This window comes from Aythya ferina (assembly GCF_964211825.1).
Source record: "Aythya ferina genome assembly, chromosome: 1".
In the NCBI taxonomy this organism is placed as follows: Eukaryota; Metazoa; Chordata; class Aves; order Anseriformes; family Anatidae; genus Aythya; species Aythya ferina.
In genome coordinates, this window is record NC_140296.1 from 17,593,970 (window position 1) to 17,611,805 (window position 17,836).

The window sequence follows — 17,836 nt, forward strand, 5'->3', positions numbered from 1 at the left end:
AGATTATCATTGTTAAGGTCAGAGTAGCAAAAATACTTTTTCCTTCAGACACATCCTCATTCAAGATCAGGAGCAAACGTAGCTTTTCCTACGTGCCCTGATCGTGGTGCTTGTACCCATTTTCAGTCAGCCCTGGTAGCAAAGAACAGATTTGTATTAATTCAATTAATTTGTATTAATTAATTGAAAATGCTCTGTCAGTCAAGCCCAAGGCATTTCAAGTGCTGTGGTGGGTTGGCCCCAGGCAGCAGCTAAATGCTCACCCAGCTGCTTGCTCACTCCCCCCACAAGAAGGATGGGGGGAGACTCAGAAGGGCAAGAACTTGGAACTTATGGGTTGAGATAAGGACAGTTTAATAGGTAAAGCAAAGCTGCATGTGCAAGCAAAGCGAAATAAGGAGTTCATTCAGTGCTTCCCGTCAGCAGGCAGATGTCCAGCTGCTTTCAGAGAAGTAGGGCCTAAGCATGTGTAATGGTTACTCGGGAATATTAACGACAAAACCACAAAGCTCCCCCCTCTCTCCTTTATCTTAGCTTTTATTGCTGGATGGATCGTATGGTAAGGGATATCCCTTTGGTTAGGCTGTACACAGCTGTCCTGGCTCTGTGCACCTTTAGCCTCCTTGCTTGCGGGGGGAGAGCAGCTCTAGGTGGCCCTGCTTGAGCAGGGGTTGGACCAGAAAACCTCCAGATATCCCTTCAAACCTCATCCATCCTGCGATGCTGTGATTCTGTGAACTCCATCCCGGACAGACAAGTGCTGATTTTGTTCTGCTGCTGCTGAAGCAAAAGTCATCCCAGGAGAAGGGGAACAGTGGTGCTGGAAGAGCTGCCTGGAGAGGAGCCTATTGTCTCTGGGGAGTGTCTGGAGATGCTATATCACCACATCAACTTACAGATCAATTAAAAGTACGTAACGTTACATGTCTGATTGATGCCTATCTGGGAGACAAGCATTGTTACAGCCAGCTTTCTCTCCTTCTCTCAGGTGGAAAAAATTACCGTTCTGTCTGTGCACATGCCTTGTCTGCATTCCCAGTGCAAGCCGCCGAGCACCACAGAGACCCCAGGCAGTGGAACCAGCCCTGGCTGCACGCGTGGAGGAAGGCAGCCAGGAAGCACAAGGCCAAGGATGCCGGGAGGAGCCCAGCCCGGGGCACGGCTTCCCAGGTGGGGCAGAGGCAGAGGAGCTGGGGCCAGCGCCAGGGCCAGGAGTGGCTCCGCTGCTGCAGGGGTGTAGCGAGGGGTGCGGCCCCAGGCACCGCTCCAGAGGTGAGGTAGGCACGAAGACACGAGGTCCAGGGTGGGGTGAGAGCAGCCTGTGTGCTGGCAAAGTGCCCCGCTCCTGGCTCTGTGCCCGGCGAGTGATAAAAAGGAAAACAGGAAAGGACCTGCCAAATGACCTTCTTACCTGGGAAACCTAATTTTTGCTTCAGCATGGGCTATACCGTGCTGGTGCTCTAGATGCAAGGGGAGAGGGGTAAACAAGACAGGCTCTGAGGAAGGCAAATGCTCAATGGACAGACTGAGTGAAAAATAAGGAAACGTTTGGCTGAGGTGAGGGCCTGAAGAAAAAGAAAAAATGCCAGACTGAAACCTGCAGCATCCAGACCCGACAATTTCCAGCATCAATGACAAGGAGGCAGCAAGGAGGAACTGGTGAAAAAGATGGTGAGGCAGCTGTGGGGAGTCTAATAGATCACTTGCACAGAGAGGCAATGCCTGTTGTGGCATAGTTGACCCAGCAACATATTTGGAATAATTTGCAGCTGGCAGAATGCTTCTGACTAGGTCACTGCCTTGTGTCATCAAGGTAAAGTATCGCTGACCTAGTTGTAGGAGGCACCAGCTCCACCTTAGTGATGGTCAAACCAGAGTGACTCCGAGAATGGGGAAGAAGAAGGATGCTGATTTGGCTGCATGAGAATCAGACTGCGTGACCATGTCTGAAAGCAACTGGGAGGTTAGAAAGAGCATAGGAGGGCGCTAGTAGTGTAGCTTGAAGGGGGATCCAAAGGAAGAAGTATTTCGTAGTCACTGGCTTACAGCCTTCTTCAAAACTTCTATTAGATTTTTAATTCATATTATTTAATGACACAGTTCTCTATTACCACTGTGATTGAATGATACAGTTCTCATTTAACAGAAAATAGCAAACAGTTCTCATTTAACAGAAAATAGCAAACATCACATTTGTGTTCATTCCTCTATTCCACTTCAGGAATAAAACAAACAGTAAAATTTGCCACCTGTAATTCTGTATGGACCAGAAATTCTCAGACCTATCTGGAAACAGAGCTTGGCTTCTGGACGTGGACATTACCTTCCTGCTGGTGCGTTGTTACTCTTAGGAGACAGGACTTTGGTCAGATGATGAGCAAACCAGGATATGCAGTGAGATAATGGGTATTTTTTCTTCCAGTGAAAATGATCTCAACCAAATAGCCCTGCATACTGCCTAGCTGCTTGGCTTCAGGGTAAACACAGTTTATATGTACCAAGGTATTTGCAGACTGGTTAAGTAACCTTGTTAAATGGGGATCCACTTAACCATACACCTAATACAAACAATTTGTTGGTAACTTCATGAAATAAGATCTTGCTTCAGTGCAAAGTGACTATAAATTGGAGACATTGTTAATGAAAATGCTAGCGTATTATGTTCATTAGGTGCTAATGTAAGCAATTGTTCAAAGTACATGGCAGTGGAGCCATTGAAGATTTTTCTTATCTTCTGTTTGTTTTTCAGTACCCAAAATATTACTGTTATTTTCCACCTACTCCTCCTAAATCACCTTCCTGATAAAAAGATAAATCCAGTATTTCAGGTGCAGTTACATATGTCTTTGCTGTATTGTTACATTTCTAGATGATCTGAATCTCTTTAGTGAGTGATCCTTCAGTCGATTTTTTTTTTCCCCACTATTGCCTGTTTTTGTCTCTCTGTGGGAAGAATTTATTGCTCTGACACTGTTACATGTAGAAGCCTTTGCAGAAGATTAATGAAATCAGTTCATCTCACTAAACGTGGTATCAATGAAGGTATCCATTTAAACACTTGGGAATGATGTCACTTTAACAGCTGTAGAGCTGTAGATATGCAGATATAACAGTTTACATATCCTAGCAAGTAGCTATGCAATGCACATTATAAATAGCCTGATCAACAAGGCAATAAAATACAGTTGTAACTCACAAATTTTACTGTAACTTTATTGATCTGATTGGAAGCTCTTGGAAGACCTAAATGAACAAACAAACGAACAAACAAAAAACTAAGTAAGTACATGCCTACTTTAAAAATATTTAAAAACAAAACAACACATGCCACTGTTTTTGAAGGATTTATTTCCTAGGAAAACATAAGTTGTTTTTGTTCATTTTGGTACTCGTGTGGGAATAGAAATGTTGTTTTTGCAGAGTTACATTGTTTAGAAGGAGGGAATGTGGTACTGAGATATGCTTACAGTGATAAGAAAGTTTAGCAGGCGACCTTGTAAAATGCAGACAACCAGACTTCTTAGGACAATTAGGTGAAAATCACGGTGTCAAGTCAAGTCAGATAAGTGAAGAAACATTACCACTTCAAGCAGTAAAAATGTCAAAAGAAATTTGAAATTTAACAGGCCAGCGACTGAAGGCCATGCATTGTTTGTGAAGCATCAGATAGATTGTGAATCTGGATTACCCACTCAGTGGGGAAACAGGGGAGGGTCCTGCCATCAAAAGGTATATAAACTGTGTTTTGGAACTAGTAGATGCGCTCTCTCCTGCTTGTGGGGCGCCCGCCATTGCAATCGCGAATAAATTACTACTTCACTGAGATCCTCGCCTGAGCCTAAGTTATTGGCTACGGAGTGTTTCTCACAATTTGGGGGCTCGTCCGGGATCCAGTCACCTACTGGGGAGCCCCACCGCTGCAGCAGCAGGAAGGCATGCCCCGCTGATTTCAGCGGTCCTGTGCATCGACGGTGGCGGTTCTGCGGAAAGCTGACAGAGGGCCCGAGACTGGTTAAAGAGGCAGGATCCGTGAAGTAGTGGGGAAAGGAAGAAGGTAGGCACTCCGGGTTTTTAAGAATCGATCCGGTAACTCTGTGCACAGACCAAGGTAAGAAATATTAAGTATTGCCTTGGGGGTCGGGTGATCTGGTGTATGGTAAGCCCTTGCACGGGGAAGTGCTGGCACTACACCAGGGGAATCTGGTGTACGGTAATCCTTGCACGGGGAAGTGCTTGGAAGTACACCAGGGAATCTGGTAAACTCAGGTGTGCGGTAACGCTGGCACGGGGAAGTGCTTGGCGGTACACCCCCATCTTTCAGTACGTTGGTGTGTGGTACACTGCAGAAGGGAAAATTCTGTAGCACATACTGGCGAGGGTTAGGAAAGATGGGAAGTACGAGTTCCAGGGAATCTGGTAAACTCATAGGTGTGCGGTAACGCTGGCACGGGGAAGTGCTTGGCGGTACACCCCCATTTTTCAGTACGTTGGTGTGTGGTACACTGCAGAAGGGAAATTTCTGTAGCACATACTGGCGAGGGTTAGGAAAAATGGGAAAATATGAGTTCCAGGGGACAGGGAGATATCCCTGGGGGAGTGCCTACTAATAGTTCTTCCTGAAAAATGATAAGAAATTGGAAACATAATCCCAAAATTAGAGGGATTGTAAAAGAAAAGTAATTAAAAAAAAAAAAAAACAACACAGGTTAAACATTGTGTATCAGTCTGGACAAAAGAATCAATTAAGGAAACAGCAGTATTTTGGCCAAAATACGGGTCTGATGAAAATTCAGGCTTTAAATTTATGTGTAAACAATAAGATTCCTTTTTCAGAGAAGGAGCCAAGTTATGCTCCCTATAATCTTAATATTGAACTGGTGGCAGCAGCAGTCACTCCAGGAAGGGAGACAGGGACTGTAATTAACACTGTCCCTAAAGAAGTATTGTACTCTAGGCTCTGGCAAGAATTAGAACAAGGTAGAAGATATGTTGAGAATTTTGCCTTCCCTGATACTAACAGTACTAACACTAACTGTGTATCCTCTTAGGTGAACTACCCCCTCCTCCTTACCAGCAGAGAGGTTAGGACTTTTTAAGAAGGAGAGGAAGTCTTTATTCAAGGACCCCAACAGCCTAGCTGAACAATTAGACCAGTTCCTACGACCTGATTTATACTCTTGGGGGAGGGAATTATGTCTATAAGTATGTTGTTTAGAGGGAAAGAAATGGGAATGATCAGGAGGAGAGCTGCTATACAAGAATGGGAAAGAGCTCATCCTCCAGGACCAGGGGTAATACCGGCAGGGCAGAAATACCCACTTGCCAATCCTGGCTGGAATAATAATAGTGTGCAACACAGAAATCATATGAGAGACTTGGGGTCAGAATGAGAAAGTACTTGGGGATGAGACCTGATGACCCAGTATCCCAAGGGCTCTTGAAAGTTCATTGTGTGATTAAAGCCTGGAAAAATATGCAGAAAATGCTTCAGAAGGTGGGGGGATGTAGTGAACAGTCACTGGGGGACCCTCCTGCGGGAGGCCCTGGAGGTGTGTGTCCGGAGGGGAGATGAGAAGGAAAAGCAGAGAGCGAAACTAATGGTATTGACAGTGCAGCGGGTAGTGAGGCAGAGGGTTGGAGAAAGATGAAGAAAATCTTCAGGGGGAGTCAGGGCCAGGATGGAAAGGAGAGGAAGAGAGATGAAGGAATGGCAGGCAAAGAAGGCTGCCTGTGTTGTGGCCCGAGTCCTAGCAGAGACAGGCTTTGATAAGATGTTTTAAGTGTGGCCAGGCTGGCCACTTCGAATAGGAATATCTGGAGTGGAAGAAGGAGGAAAGAAGGAAAATGGGATGAAATATGCTATATTGATATGTTGTTTCAGTATCTTGGAGGGAAAAGGTATGGAATTAAGTTGGACCCTGACTGAGCCTTTGGTGCTGGTATTAGAAAAGTACAGTCTGGAGAAAGATGAAGGAAGTGTTAAAAGGGTTGCTGAAGGTGTTAAAGGTGTGGCATGCAATATTTAACAGAGCTGTCTGAAGTTGAATGAGCAGGGAAAGAGGATGTAGGCATTATCTAAGTAACAGTCTAGAAGTTTTGGTATATTTGCATATTTGCTGTGGTGTTTGGTCAGTTTCCCAAGCATCGGGGAGGGGGACGGTGGGGGGGAACAGCCTGCTCCACCAGGGGCCTCTCCAGCGGCCGCAGGGGGGCTTCGGCTCCAGCGCCTGGAGCGCCTCCTCCCCCTCCTTCTGCACTGACTTTGGTGTCTGCGGGGGGGTTTCTCGCTCTCCCAACTGCTGTTGAGCAGCAGGTTTTTGTTTGTTTCTTTGTTTGTTTGTTTTCGTGGATGTGCTCTCACAGAGGCACGGACTGTATTGCTCATGGCTTGGCTCTGGGCAGCAGTGGGCCCCTGTGGGGCCAGATGAAATTGTCCCTTATCTGCCACGGGGAGGTTTCTGGGTTTTTCTCACGGGGGCTGCCACTGCAGTTTCCCACCCCCCTACTCACAGCCCCCGAACCTTGCCATCAAACCCAATCCACTGGGGAACAGCTAGGTCATTACTGACCTGTAAAGTATCAGGGATTAAATTAACTAATGAAACCCTAAAAAGTGGGGCTGGGATAACAGTGCCACTTTGGGGGGGATACCAAGCTGAGACTAGGGGATAAAATGATCACTGGGTAATTATTGTATGTACCCAAGGCAAGGACTAATTTGTTGAGAAGGGATTTGATGATTAAATTGGGCATTCAAATAGTAAATTGTTAGACTGGAATAACAGTGTTATGAATGGAGTGCTCTCTGGCCCTGAGAGCAAACATACATGTATATTCACCTCTGACTGGAAAGACCCTTAAATGGGGGCGGAAGCAACAATATAGGTGGACAATTTTACCTCAGGGGTTTACAGGGACACCTATCTATTTGGGTCAGTTTAAATAACAAAAGATTTTGGAGCAATTACAACCTCCCAAGGAGGTATTAATGTTACAGATATGTGGATCATTTTCTATTGTCAGGACAGGAGAAAAGAGTTGTGAAGAAAGCTACTAACAAGCTATTCAACTTTCTGGGAAAGCAGGGCTTGGGAGTATTAATAAATAAATAAATAAATAAATTACAATATGGAGAAAGAGAAGTCAGGTATTTAAGGCATCTAATGTCTGAAGGAAAACAGAATAAATGCAGAGAGGATTCAGGGAATTGTTGAAAATTAAGAAAGAACTAAAAAGTTTTAAAAGAAAGATTTTTTTAAGGAATCAGGAGCCATGAAGTCTGAAGGAAAATCGATACTCCCTGATGGGAGAGAAATGCTGAATAAAGTGATAATGAGGCAAATATTAACTGTTTTACATCAGAAGAGTCATTAGGAGGTGCAAGCAATGTGTGATGTTGTGCTAAGAAAGTATGTCTGTGTAGGAATATACACTTTAGGGAAGCACATATGTAGAGGATGTACCATATGTCAAAAGGTAAATAAAAAGGTGTTCTGTAACCCATCTAGAGGGGGACGGGAGCCAGGGGTTTGACCTTTCCAAAGTATACAGGTAAACTTTACTGAGTTACTTGTTTGTCCTAATTGACCACGTGACTAGATGGGTGTAAGCTTTACTGCAAGGGTTAAAGCAGGCCTTAGAGATTGAGTGGGATTTTCACAGCCCCTGGCACCCCTCCTCTTCTGGGAAGGTGGAGCGAATGAATCAGACATTAAAGAAGCAATTAACTAAACTAGTGTTAGAAACCCAACTTCCTTTGGTAAAATGCTTACTCCTACAGGTTTAAACAGCACCAAGAAAGGATATAGGAATTTCACCATATGAGATGCTGTTCAGATTGCCCTATCTGGGCAGAAGGGATGAGATACCACAATTCAAAATAAGAGAGTTTCCTTAAGAACTGCATTCTGGGGTTGTCCTCTTCTTTGTCATCTCTCAGGACCTGTGGGTTGTTGGCTCAAACCCCACCTTTGGAATTCCCCATTCACCACCATCATCCAGGAAACTGGGTCCTGATTCGGACCTGCAAAGAGTCAACTCCGGCCTGAATGGGAAGGACAATTACTGACCACTGAAACAGCCATAAGAACTGCGGAAAAAGGTTGGACTCACTATACTCGAGTGAAGGCATCTGTCGACGCTAGTACCTGGGAAGCTGTTCCTACAAAAGACTTGTTGGAAGTTGAAATTGAAGAGAAAAATCTCGTAGTGGACTCTGAGCAGGATAAGAGCTTACAATTGTAAACTAACCTTTTATTTTCACAGGTAACTAACAAGTGTGACTTGTGATTGAGAGAAAGGACAGACCTATAGCGAACTGCAGTGCTCCCAAGGGGGGGGGTTGTTATAGTAGTAGTGTACATCTTATTTTTTTTTTGTATCGATAATTATTTGGAAACCTAAGGTTTAAAAATAATGACAGGGAAAAATCGATTACTAATTTTGTTTTTAGTGATTCTAGGCCTCAGAGAAGGCCTCGTTCCATTGGCAACTTGGAAAAGGCATGACCAGATAATAGCAAAAACGGGATACCCCATCAAAATATGGGTGACTGTGACAGAGGGTTATGTACCACAAGCCGTCACATTTGATGCTTGTGAGGTGTTAGCTTGTGGAGATTTAAATGCCCAATGACAATTGAGCAGAAAGAACAAATAACTGGGAGAGACACAACAGCCAGATTGAGAATAGCTGTATGGAAACAATCCTCTATTGCCATCAGAGAAAGGGAGAAACTCAAGGAGAAAACAGGAGAGTAAACAGGAGGCCCTCTGAAATGTGGCAGTTCAAACATTTGAGATTCAAACAGGGTATGGGGACGTGAATGCCTGGATAGAATGGGTCAAATATACTGTCCAGAGTCTCAACTGTAGCTACTGCTATGCTTGTGCCTCGGGATGACCGATTGCCCAGATAGTGCCCTTCCCATGGGGGTGGACCAAAGACTCCCAAGGGATGCGATGTATGATTGCATTGTACCAAGAAAAGACTGCCTGGGGAAATGAGGCCTGTAAGTCTCTCTTTGCTGTTTCTTGCATGATAACAATATCACAGTTCCCCCTGCATTCTCTACAGCTATAGGTAACCATACAGCTTGCCTCTCACGGCAGGGTGTGAGTGCTACCTGGCATCTGGGAGAATTTGCCTTGTGCTACCAAGGACTTGATGGGAAACTGCTCAAGACTAGAGATCCCCAGGGCAGATCTCTGGTGGTACGGTGGAGGGAAGATCTTACGGTCCACCCTACCATCTAATTGGGAAGGCACTTGTGCACTTGTTCAATCAGCTATACCCTTCACCCTGGCATTTGAAAGAGAAACATCACAAATACCCAGAAGAAGTAAAGGAGGCTTAGGAATATCATTTGATGATAGAGTATACATAGATTCTGTTGGGGTACCTAGAGGAGTTCGGGATGAATATAAAGCCAGAAATTAAATTGCTGCAGGGTTTGAGTTACTGTTCTGGTGGGTAACAATCAATAAAAATGTGGATTGGATTAATTATTTCTATTATAATCAGCAGAGATTCATCAATTATACCAAGGATGCGATGAGAGGAATCGCTGAACAACTAGATGCCATCAGCAAAATGGCTTGGGAAAACAGGATAGCATTAGATATGATGCTTGTGGAGAAGGGTGGTGTATGCGTGATGCTGGGCAACCATTGTACTTTTATCCGTAACAATACTGCCCCGGATGGCACAGTAACAAGAGCATTGCAAGGGCTTACCACCCTTGCCAATGAATTAGCAGAAAATTCGGGAGCAGACACTTCCATCACAGGATGGTTGAAATCTTGGTTTGGTAAATGGAAAGGGATGGTAATGTCCATATTTACATCCTTGATTATAGTAGCAGGAGTTTTGGCAGCTATTGGCTGTTGCGTTATCCCCTGTGTAAGGGGACTTGTCCAGCGGTTAATTGAAACCACATTATTGAAACAAATGACCATAGATCCACCACCCTACTCAGATAAAATGATATTAGAGGAAATGGAGAGCAAAGAAAGTGAAGAAGAGGAAGATATTTACCAAATTACACTTAAAATTAATAAATAAATAAAAATAAAAAGAGTTTTTGCAAAAATCAACAGTTTATAAAAAAAAGAAAAGGGGGGAATTGTGGGAATAGAAATGTTGTTTTTGCAGAGTTACATTGTTTAGAAGGAGGGAATGTGGTACTGAGATATGCTTACAGTGATAAGAAAGTTTAGCAGGCGACCTTGTAAAATGCAGACAACCAGACTTCTTAGGACAATTAGGTGAAAATCACGGTGTCAAGTCAAGTCAGATAAGTGAAGAAACATTACCACTTCAAGCAGTAAAAATGTCAAAAGAAATTTGAAATTTAACAGGCCAGCGACTGAAGGCCATGCATTGTTTGTGAAGCATCAGATAGATTGTGAATCTGGATTACCCACTCAGTGGGGAAACAGGGGAGGGTCCTGCCATCAAAAGGTATATAAACTGTGTTTTGGAACTAGTAGATGCGCTCTCTCCTGCTTGTGGGGCGCCCGCCATTGCAATCGCGAATAAATTACTACTTCACTGAGATCCTCGCCTGAGCCTAAGTTATTGGCTACGGAGTGTTTCTCACACTCGGGAGAAGAGGGGGACCCTTGCCACCAGTTCTCATCTGCTCAGATATGTCTGCACTCTGCACTGAAAAACTAAATATTGAATTCCACATGGGAAACTAATTTAGTGCTGATATCTTGATAATTTTTGGTAGCAGCATTTTATCTTTCCTCCATCCAGTAAAAAGTTAATTGAATACCAGAATGTCAACTGAGATCATTCAGATACTTCAAAAGTAACACACTGTGAAAGCTTCTTGCACATCTAAGCTGCTGAGCACAATGGAAACAGTGATAAGTTTACAGTGAGGGCCCCTAAAAATCCGCAGATCATTGGAGGGGTTGCAAGCATTTTCATACTGTGAGTGCAGCCTCTTCCTGGCAGCTGCTAGAAGCACTGAAGTGTTGCTGTGAATCCCTGCTCCTCCACGCTCCCCTGCAGCGTGGTGTCAAGCTGTTGAAGAAACAATGAAATACATCAAATTTAGCATCCTACCATTGTGTTGGCAAGTAGGGTTTGAGACCAGGGAGTGCATGGATCCATTCGCCTAAATTTCTCAGATAAATGCTTTGCAAAATAAAGATACAATTTGATAATTCATAATATGGCTAGTTCATATTCCTTTTAAAGATACAATTATCTATGTCTATCGCAGCATTTATATAACCTTTTCTTTCTTTTCTTTCTTGAAAGAGCATGCTTTTTCAACAGCTTATTTTTCATTACATTTTTTGAACTTTGAATTAACTTTGTCCTTCATGAATTACAGCGAATCTCTACAGCCTTTATTTCATGAAGCACAACTTTACAGTCCACACTGGCCAAGAACTGGCACAGAATCAATTCACCTTCACAAGGATTTTGGGGAGGCTAAAAATGCTGTTATCTATTCCAAGCTATAGCAGTTGTCTTGCCTGCCTCATAATGCTGAGGACCTAGGAAAAATCCGTGTGACACCAATCTGTCCTGGTTGCATTTGTTGCCCATTGAGCCCCTCCCTGGAGCCGCAGTAATTGGATTTGTTGCGGAAATGCATCCCCAAACAGGAAGTTTTGTTGTTAATGTTACTGCAAGGAATGGGGTGGAGTGGTTTGAACGAAGATGCAAAATAGCTGCTATCACCAGCGAGGATCAAACAGGTGGTGATGCACAGGTGGCTTTGGTTGTTACTGCTTTGAAAGGTGACAGAAGGGAAAGCAAAACAAAACACACAGAGAAATGGTTGTAACTTAAAGCTATTGGTCTTGTCTTATATGGTCTTGTCAAAGCTATTGATCTGGGATTCCCCAGATCACCATGTTCACTTGTGCCTTACTATCTAAAACAACTCCACAGTAAAGAAAATAAATCTTTTTATTCTCTTCTATGACTCTTGGAATATAAGTAGCAACTCAAATGCCTTTTCCTTTTTCTTAAATTTAGAATAAAAGGTCTCACGTTGTATCCTGGATTTTCTTTCTGTTCTTTAGTTACTTTTCAAGCACATATTTTTTCACTGAAGATGTCTCCTTTTTTTTTTTTTTGTCATTTTTGTATATTTTGCCATATTATGCCACTATGTATGCCAATTTTTATGCCACAATAAACACAGTAAAGATAGATTTACAATGAAATGCAGTAACAATAATAAATGTGAGGAAGAACAGGAGTTTTTTGTCACCCCAAATTTGAATTCACATTTATTTTTCCCTGATCCTGTGGATACTATCCTAAGCACAGAGGCAATGTGTGACGATGCAACACTTTCCTGCCACGGTGTGCTTCTGAGTGGTTACCTGCGCTTCTTACAGATTCTTACAGATTTTTTCTTCATTTTTCATATACTGTGTTTGAAGTACCACAAACAGAGTGAAACCCAGGCCTTGTGGACAGCTACAGCACAACTCCAGTGAGGACTGGATTTCAAGTCTTAGCAATATTTGAATTGCTGTGTTTAAAGGGAAGCAAGTGTTCTGGGTTGTCTTCTAAGGGATGCTGAGTTACTTTATTTGCCCTTTCAGTGCAGTTTAGGTATTACTATTTCCTGATGCCAGACAGCTACTGCAGGACAGGATGGCATGGAGAATCCAAACGGAAGGACAGTGATCACTGAGTGCATGCATGCAGTTTTGTCCTGAGCTGGATGAGGAAAGCCATAGCATGGCCATGTTCTCTTTGCACTTCACTGAATATACAGCAGTATAAATTCTTCACAGACTGTTTACAATCTGGGGTTGAAAGCTGAGTATTGTTGTTAAAGCCCTGCGAGTAACCATCCAGCTGGACAACATTCACATATACAACATAGTGATATACAGCGATAGCACCGGGGTTTTCTGTTGCTTTTACTTTTAGTTTGTACCTTACAGGATAATTGCTACCTTAAATATAGATAGTGAACGCCTAAGTAGCAACCTTATAATAGAAACAGTCTCTTCATAACTAAAATTTTATGGGTGGTGACTATCAACTCGGAGCTCAACATTGGTATTTACAAAGTTGGGACTTTTTTTATCTATATACATAATTTCACCTTTATTTACATTGAATTTTAATTGCTGCATTGTTACCTGGTCAATTATTCTACAGCCTTCCCAGGAAACCCTTTATGACACTAGATAACGTGATGTCGGGAGCAGCAAGGCTGTGCTGTAAGGGAAGGTGAGCGACCACGAGGCAGGCAGGAGCAGTGTCCTCACTGGCGAGGCACAGTCACCAGCGCCTGAGCAAGGCAAACAGGTCCCAGGGTGGTAACCCAGCTCAGCCTCCTTCCAGTGACTGATGGACAGACATGTCTGTGGTGGCACAAGGTCAAGCCAGGGAGTCAACTCAGCACGTCAGGATCCAGGTCCAGGTCAGCGAGGCACCAGGCCAAGTCAGCGAGGCGCCAAGCCTACAGATTGCCATTAGTAATCTCCCTTTACTCTTCAAAATATTTACCTACACAAGAGGCACTTGTAAGTATAGCTAAAATACTGTTCAGGTGTATTTGATCCCTGTTTTACAGCTAACAATATTGTATTGCTGTTCCCTTTGTGAGCAAAACAGGAGACTGCCAAGTAACATCAGCACTGATGAGTGCAGACAGTTGGGTAGTGCATGGTTATCCATGTCCCCTCTGGAAGACATGAACCTGAAGGTTGTGGTGAGATGTTTATGCCACCAAACTCTGCTGAGAGGCAGAGCCAGATAGTTTAGACTGACCAGCTGCTTTTGAATTTGGTAGGAACCAATGCTCTGTAGGTAGGAACCAATGGTAGGAAACAAATTTGGTAGGAACCAATTCATTTTTTTTTTTTTTTTTTTTTTTTTTTTAAGTTTAGTTTAGTTTGTTTTATGAGTTGTTAAACCTGTACAACTTAAATCTGAAATAGAGATCCTACTTTGATTAAAGAGTACTGAACTCAATAAAAAGATTTGTTTAGGCTTTAACTCTGCCCATGAACCAACCTCATTTACTGAAACAACTGCTTTCTTGAATGGTCTTGTTGATGCTAAAATGATTTATAGGATTGCTAAATGAAATGAAACTGGAACGCTAATCTGCTGAGACGCTTAGTGAAGCTTTTAAGGTCCATCCCTCATTCCTGAAGGTGTTAAAGCTAGGCAGGATGGGGCTTTGGGCAACCTGATCTAGTACAAGGTGTCCCTGCCCGTGGCAGGAGGGTTAGACTAGATGATCTTTAAGGTCCCTTTCAGTCCAAACCATTCTGTGATTCTATGATCCCGTGCTTTCACATGCCTCTTACTTTGTGTTCTTACATTTGGTGAACATTAAATTCTTTGGGGAGGGGTGACAGACCATCAGTTCCAGCTTATAGGCACTTAAATGTCACGTCTGCATGTCATGCTCCCATTATAGTCAGTGGAGATCTAGTCAATACAGATAATGGACTGGAGTGGGATACAGATGACTAATTGAGATGGCTCTTTCCGAATTAGTCAAATGGCTCTACAGTTTCCAGTGGGCTTACACATAAGCATCTAGTGCCTTAGGGTAGATGAGCGTCTGCACGAGGCTGCCAGATGTGACACAGGGCAAATGGGAGATCTGTGCCCTTCAGGAAAAGCCACTGGGGCTCAGGCAGGATGCTCAGATGGCAACAGACAGACACGTGTGAGCCCCCCTATTTAGATACCTAAATTTACATGCATACAGCATGGAGCTGAATGCCGCCCCTGGGATCAGATTGTCAAAAAATGTTAAATCATTGTGTCGGTTTGTCTAACAAAAGTATACAGAGTATCCCATTAAAAAAAAGAAAATCTTAACAATGCTTCTGTTTTCATTTTTTTTCCTGTTTTCTTAAAACCAGCAGTAGTACAGAAATTTTGTAGTTGTTAGCTTCAGAAATCCAACTACTCATGCACATGGTTCTCTACACCAACCATCACGGAACTGATCTAATACTTCAGAAGGGAACAGTAGAGAAATCTGCACAGCTTCATCACCATGTTGCTCCCCGTAAAACCCTTTCTGTGTGTTAATGAGCATGTAAATAAGGACATCAAGCACAGCAGCCACAGAATTTGGGCTGATGTGGAATAGCATCACCCCTCTGAAGCTTGGGGTGGCAGAATTTTATGCCTGCTGAGAGTGAGCCTTGCTGCTGTTCCTCTTCCATTTTTGAGAACGCAGCCATCACTCTGGTGTTTAGAGGGCACAATTGGTTATTCACAGCTGAATCAACACATGGCATAGGGACAATATAGATTTCACCTGAGTCTTGAAGACCTTGTATTGGTGCAAGTCCAATAATAAAGCATGAAAATATATATATATATATTTAATATGACTTCGCAGTTACATATGGGATGAACTTGGTTTGACAACTTTACAGTTCACACAGCTGGTTTTCATATTGGCCCACACTAGGTTCCTACCAGAAGACAAGTACAGGGATTGTTAGTAGGAGTGGCTGAGGTGTATGAAGAGGCATTGGTCTGGCCTCACCTCTATCAGTGTAAACAGGTCCTGCTGAGGTAGTTTAGCTTCAGTTTCCTTTTGCCTTCCCACATTGTCTTTCTGTGATTTACTCTCAGCCTACGTCTCCTCTCTAAAACTAGTCTAATGACCCATTACTATCAAATATAGTTCTAATGAGCATAAACATTTAAACCAAATTTAATTGCTACAGCCAGAAATATGCAGATAAATAGGACTGGCTGGGTGGATTACACTTCACAGCCACACAAAGAGGTGTTTTTAAGTCATTATAAACAGGAGAGAAATATGCACTTCAGAGTTGAGCAATACACCTAGTGAATAAACTACAGAATCAAAATAATAAATTATGACTCTTTCTCCAAACGTAAGAATAATCAAGCATACACACACAAGGATAATAAGGCGTAAGTGCCTGCTGCATTAGTACAGCGCCATTTCTTTGCATATCTGACAAGAGCTAAATATATTTTACCATGTTAATGGGCTGGGAAAAACAATACATTAACTGTCTCCTTGAATGATTCTGAAATACAAATAGCCCAAGAACTGTGCTAAGTGCAAGTCCTCTTTTTTTTTTTTTTTTTTCTTAATCCATAAAGTTCTTTACTAATTAGAGGACAGCATGTAAGTGTGTCATTTTTGTATTAAGCCCCAGTAGCAACATAGTGTATACCGTTCTGTTTCAGAAATGGTGTTCTTCCAAAATGTGCGATTGTCTGAAAGATTAAGTAATCTTTCGTAATTCGATTTGTCAACTCTGAGTCAGGAAATCAGCTCAGTTTGCGAAAGAACTGTCAAAGATGCTCAAAATTCAGCAGGTATTTACGGAGTTCCCTGGACTGGAATGGCAGCCCATGTCATTGGGCTGCATACAGACCCTGACCAGCATGTAAAGGCAGGCCTGATTATTTCATGAGTCTTTTACACACCTATCTATTATGATCACAATTTATTAGTCATTTTTATTTCTACAGTTCTGTTACGGCCCCTAGTGGCTTAGATATACATAAACATGATGCCGGTCCTTGTGCCAAAAGCTCAGAGAAGTGCCAAGAGCTAAGGGGCAAACTGCAGGAAGCGGTGAAGCGATAGGGCTTGCAGAGACACTGGGTGTGCGTGACATTTCTGCGAGGGAAAACGTGTCTCGGCAACCTGCGTCACATGCTGCCTGCAAGATTCATCATGCTGATAATTTTCAATAAAAATCCCTTTGTTAGCTTTAAGGGAAAATGTTTTGATTTTGTATCTGTAGGTTTTAAAATCAGTTCCGTGTCTTTTTTAAAAAGGCATCTACATATGGTAACATTTTGAAGCAGCAGATGGTTTTATTAGAAGACTGAAAGTGTGACATAATAAGTAATTTTATTTTATTTTATTTTATTTTATTTTATTTTATTTTATTTTATTTTATTTTATTTTATTTTATTTTAAATCTTTTCCATTTAATAAATGGTCACACTGTTTTCCAACAGTCTGAGAAAAGCTTTTTCCTTGACTATATAAATCTTCTCTTTGTCCAGGGCTTTCATCACAACTTTCCTAACATTCAGGTAGGCTTTCACTGGAGAAATGTTCATTTGGAGGGCCCTGCAGACTAAATGACGAGTAACAGAATCACCAGCAGACCCCTAGAAAACAAAAAGTCCTTTATCTTTCCTAGAAGAAATATATGTATGATATCCTATCAAACAGCTCTTTTTTTTTTAATTTATTTTTTTTTTTTCCTGAAACACTCTCTAATAACATCCAACACTTCCACCAACACTTCCGTTTGGCATTTCTGCAGACTTTACAAGCCTATTTTATTTCTGATTTTGAAAAAATGGCGAATTCCTCCCCAGCAAGGTTTTTGACATACATTGAATATTTTTGAAACATTGTGGCACAAAGTTTTATGTTGTTAACTTAAACCTGTCCTTTGGAGGGTGGCTTTCATTTAAACATTTAGTAAATTGGTTGCTGTCATTCTGATCTGTGTAATTGTGTAATTGGTTGGTGTTTAGTCAAAATCCCAGTAATCAAGAGAAGAGCAACACACAAGTTCCCTCTCCTCCCCCACTTTTCCCAGTCTATTTCACCTCGGGTTTTAAGGGGTGTATTATCAGTATCTCCTAAAAGAATCCCAATTTGGCAACTTCTTGAAGGACATTTTTAAGAACCTAGGGACATTTCTGCAGTAGTGGCTCATAAATTGTCCATATCCAAGGAGAATGAGTGAAGGATTCATTGAAGACAAACATATTCTTTCCATGAAGACATTGATTTGTCCTCTGGTAAGATCAGGCTCAAACAAGAAGCAGCTACTTTTGAATCTTTTGAATATTATTT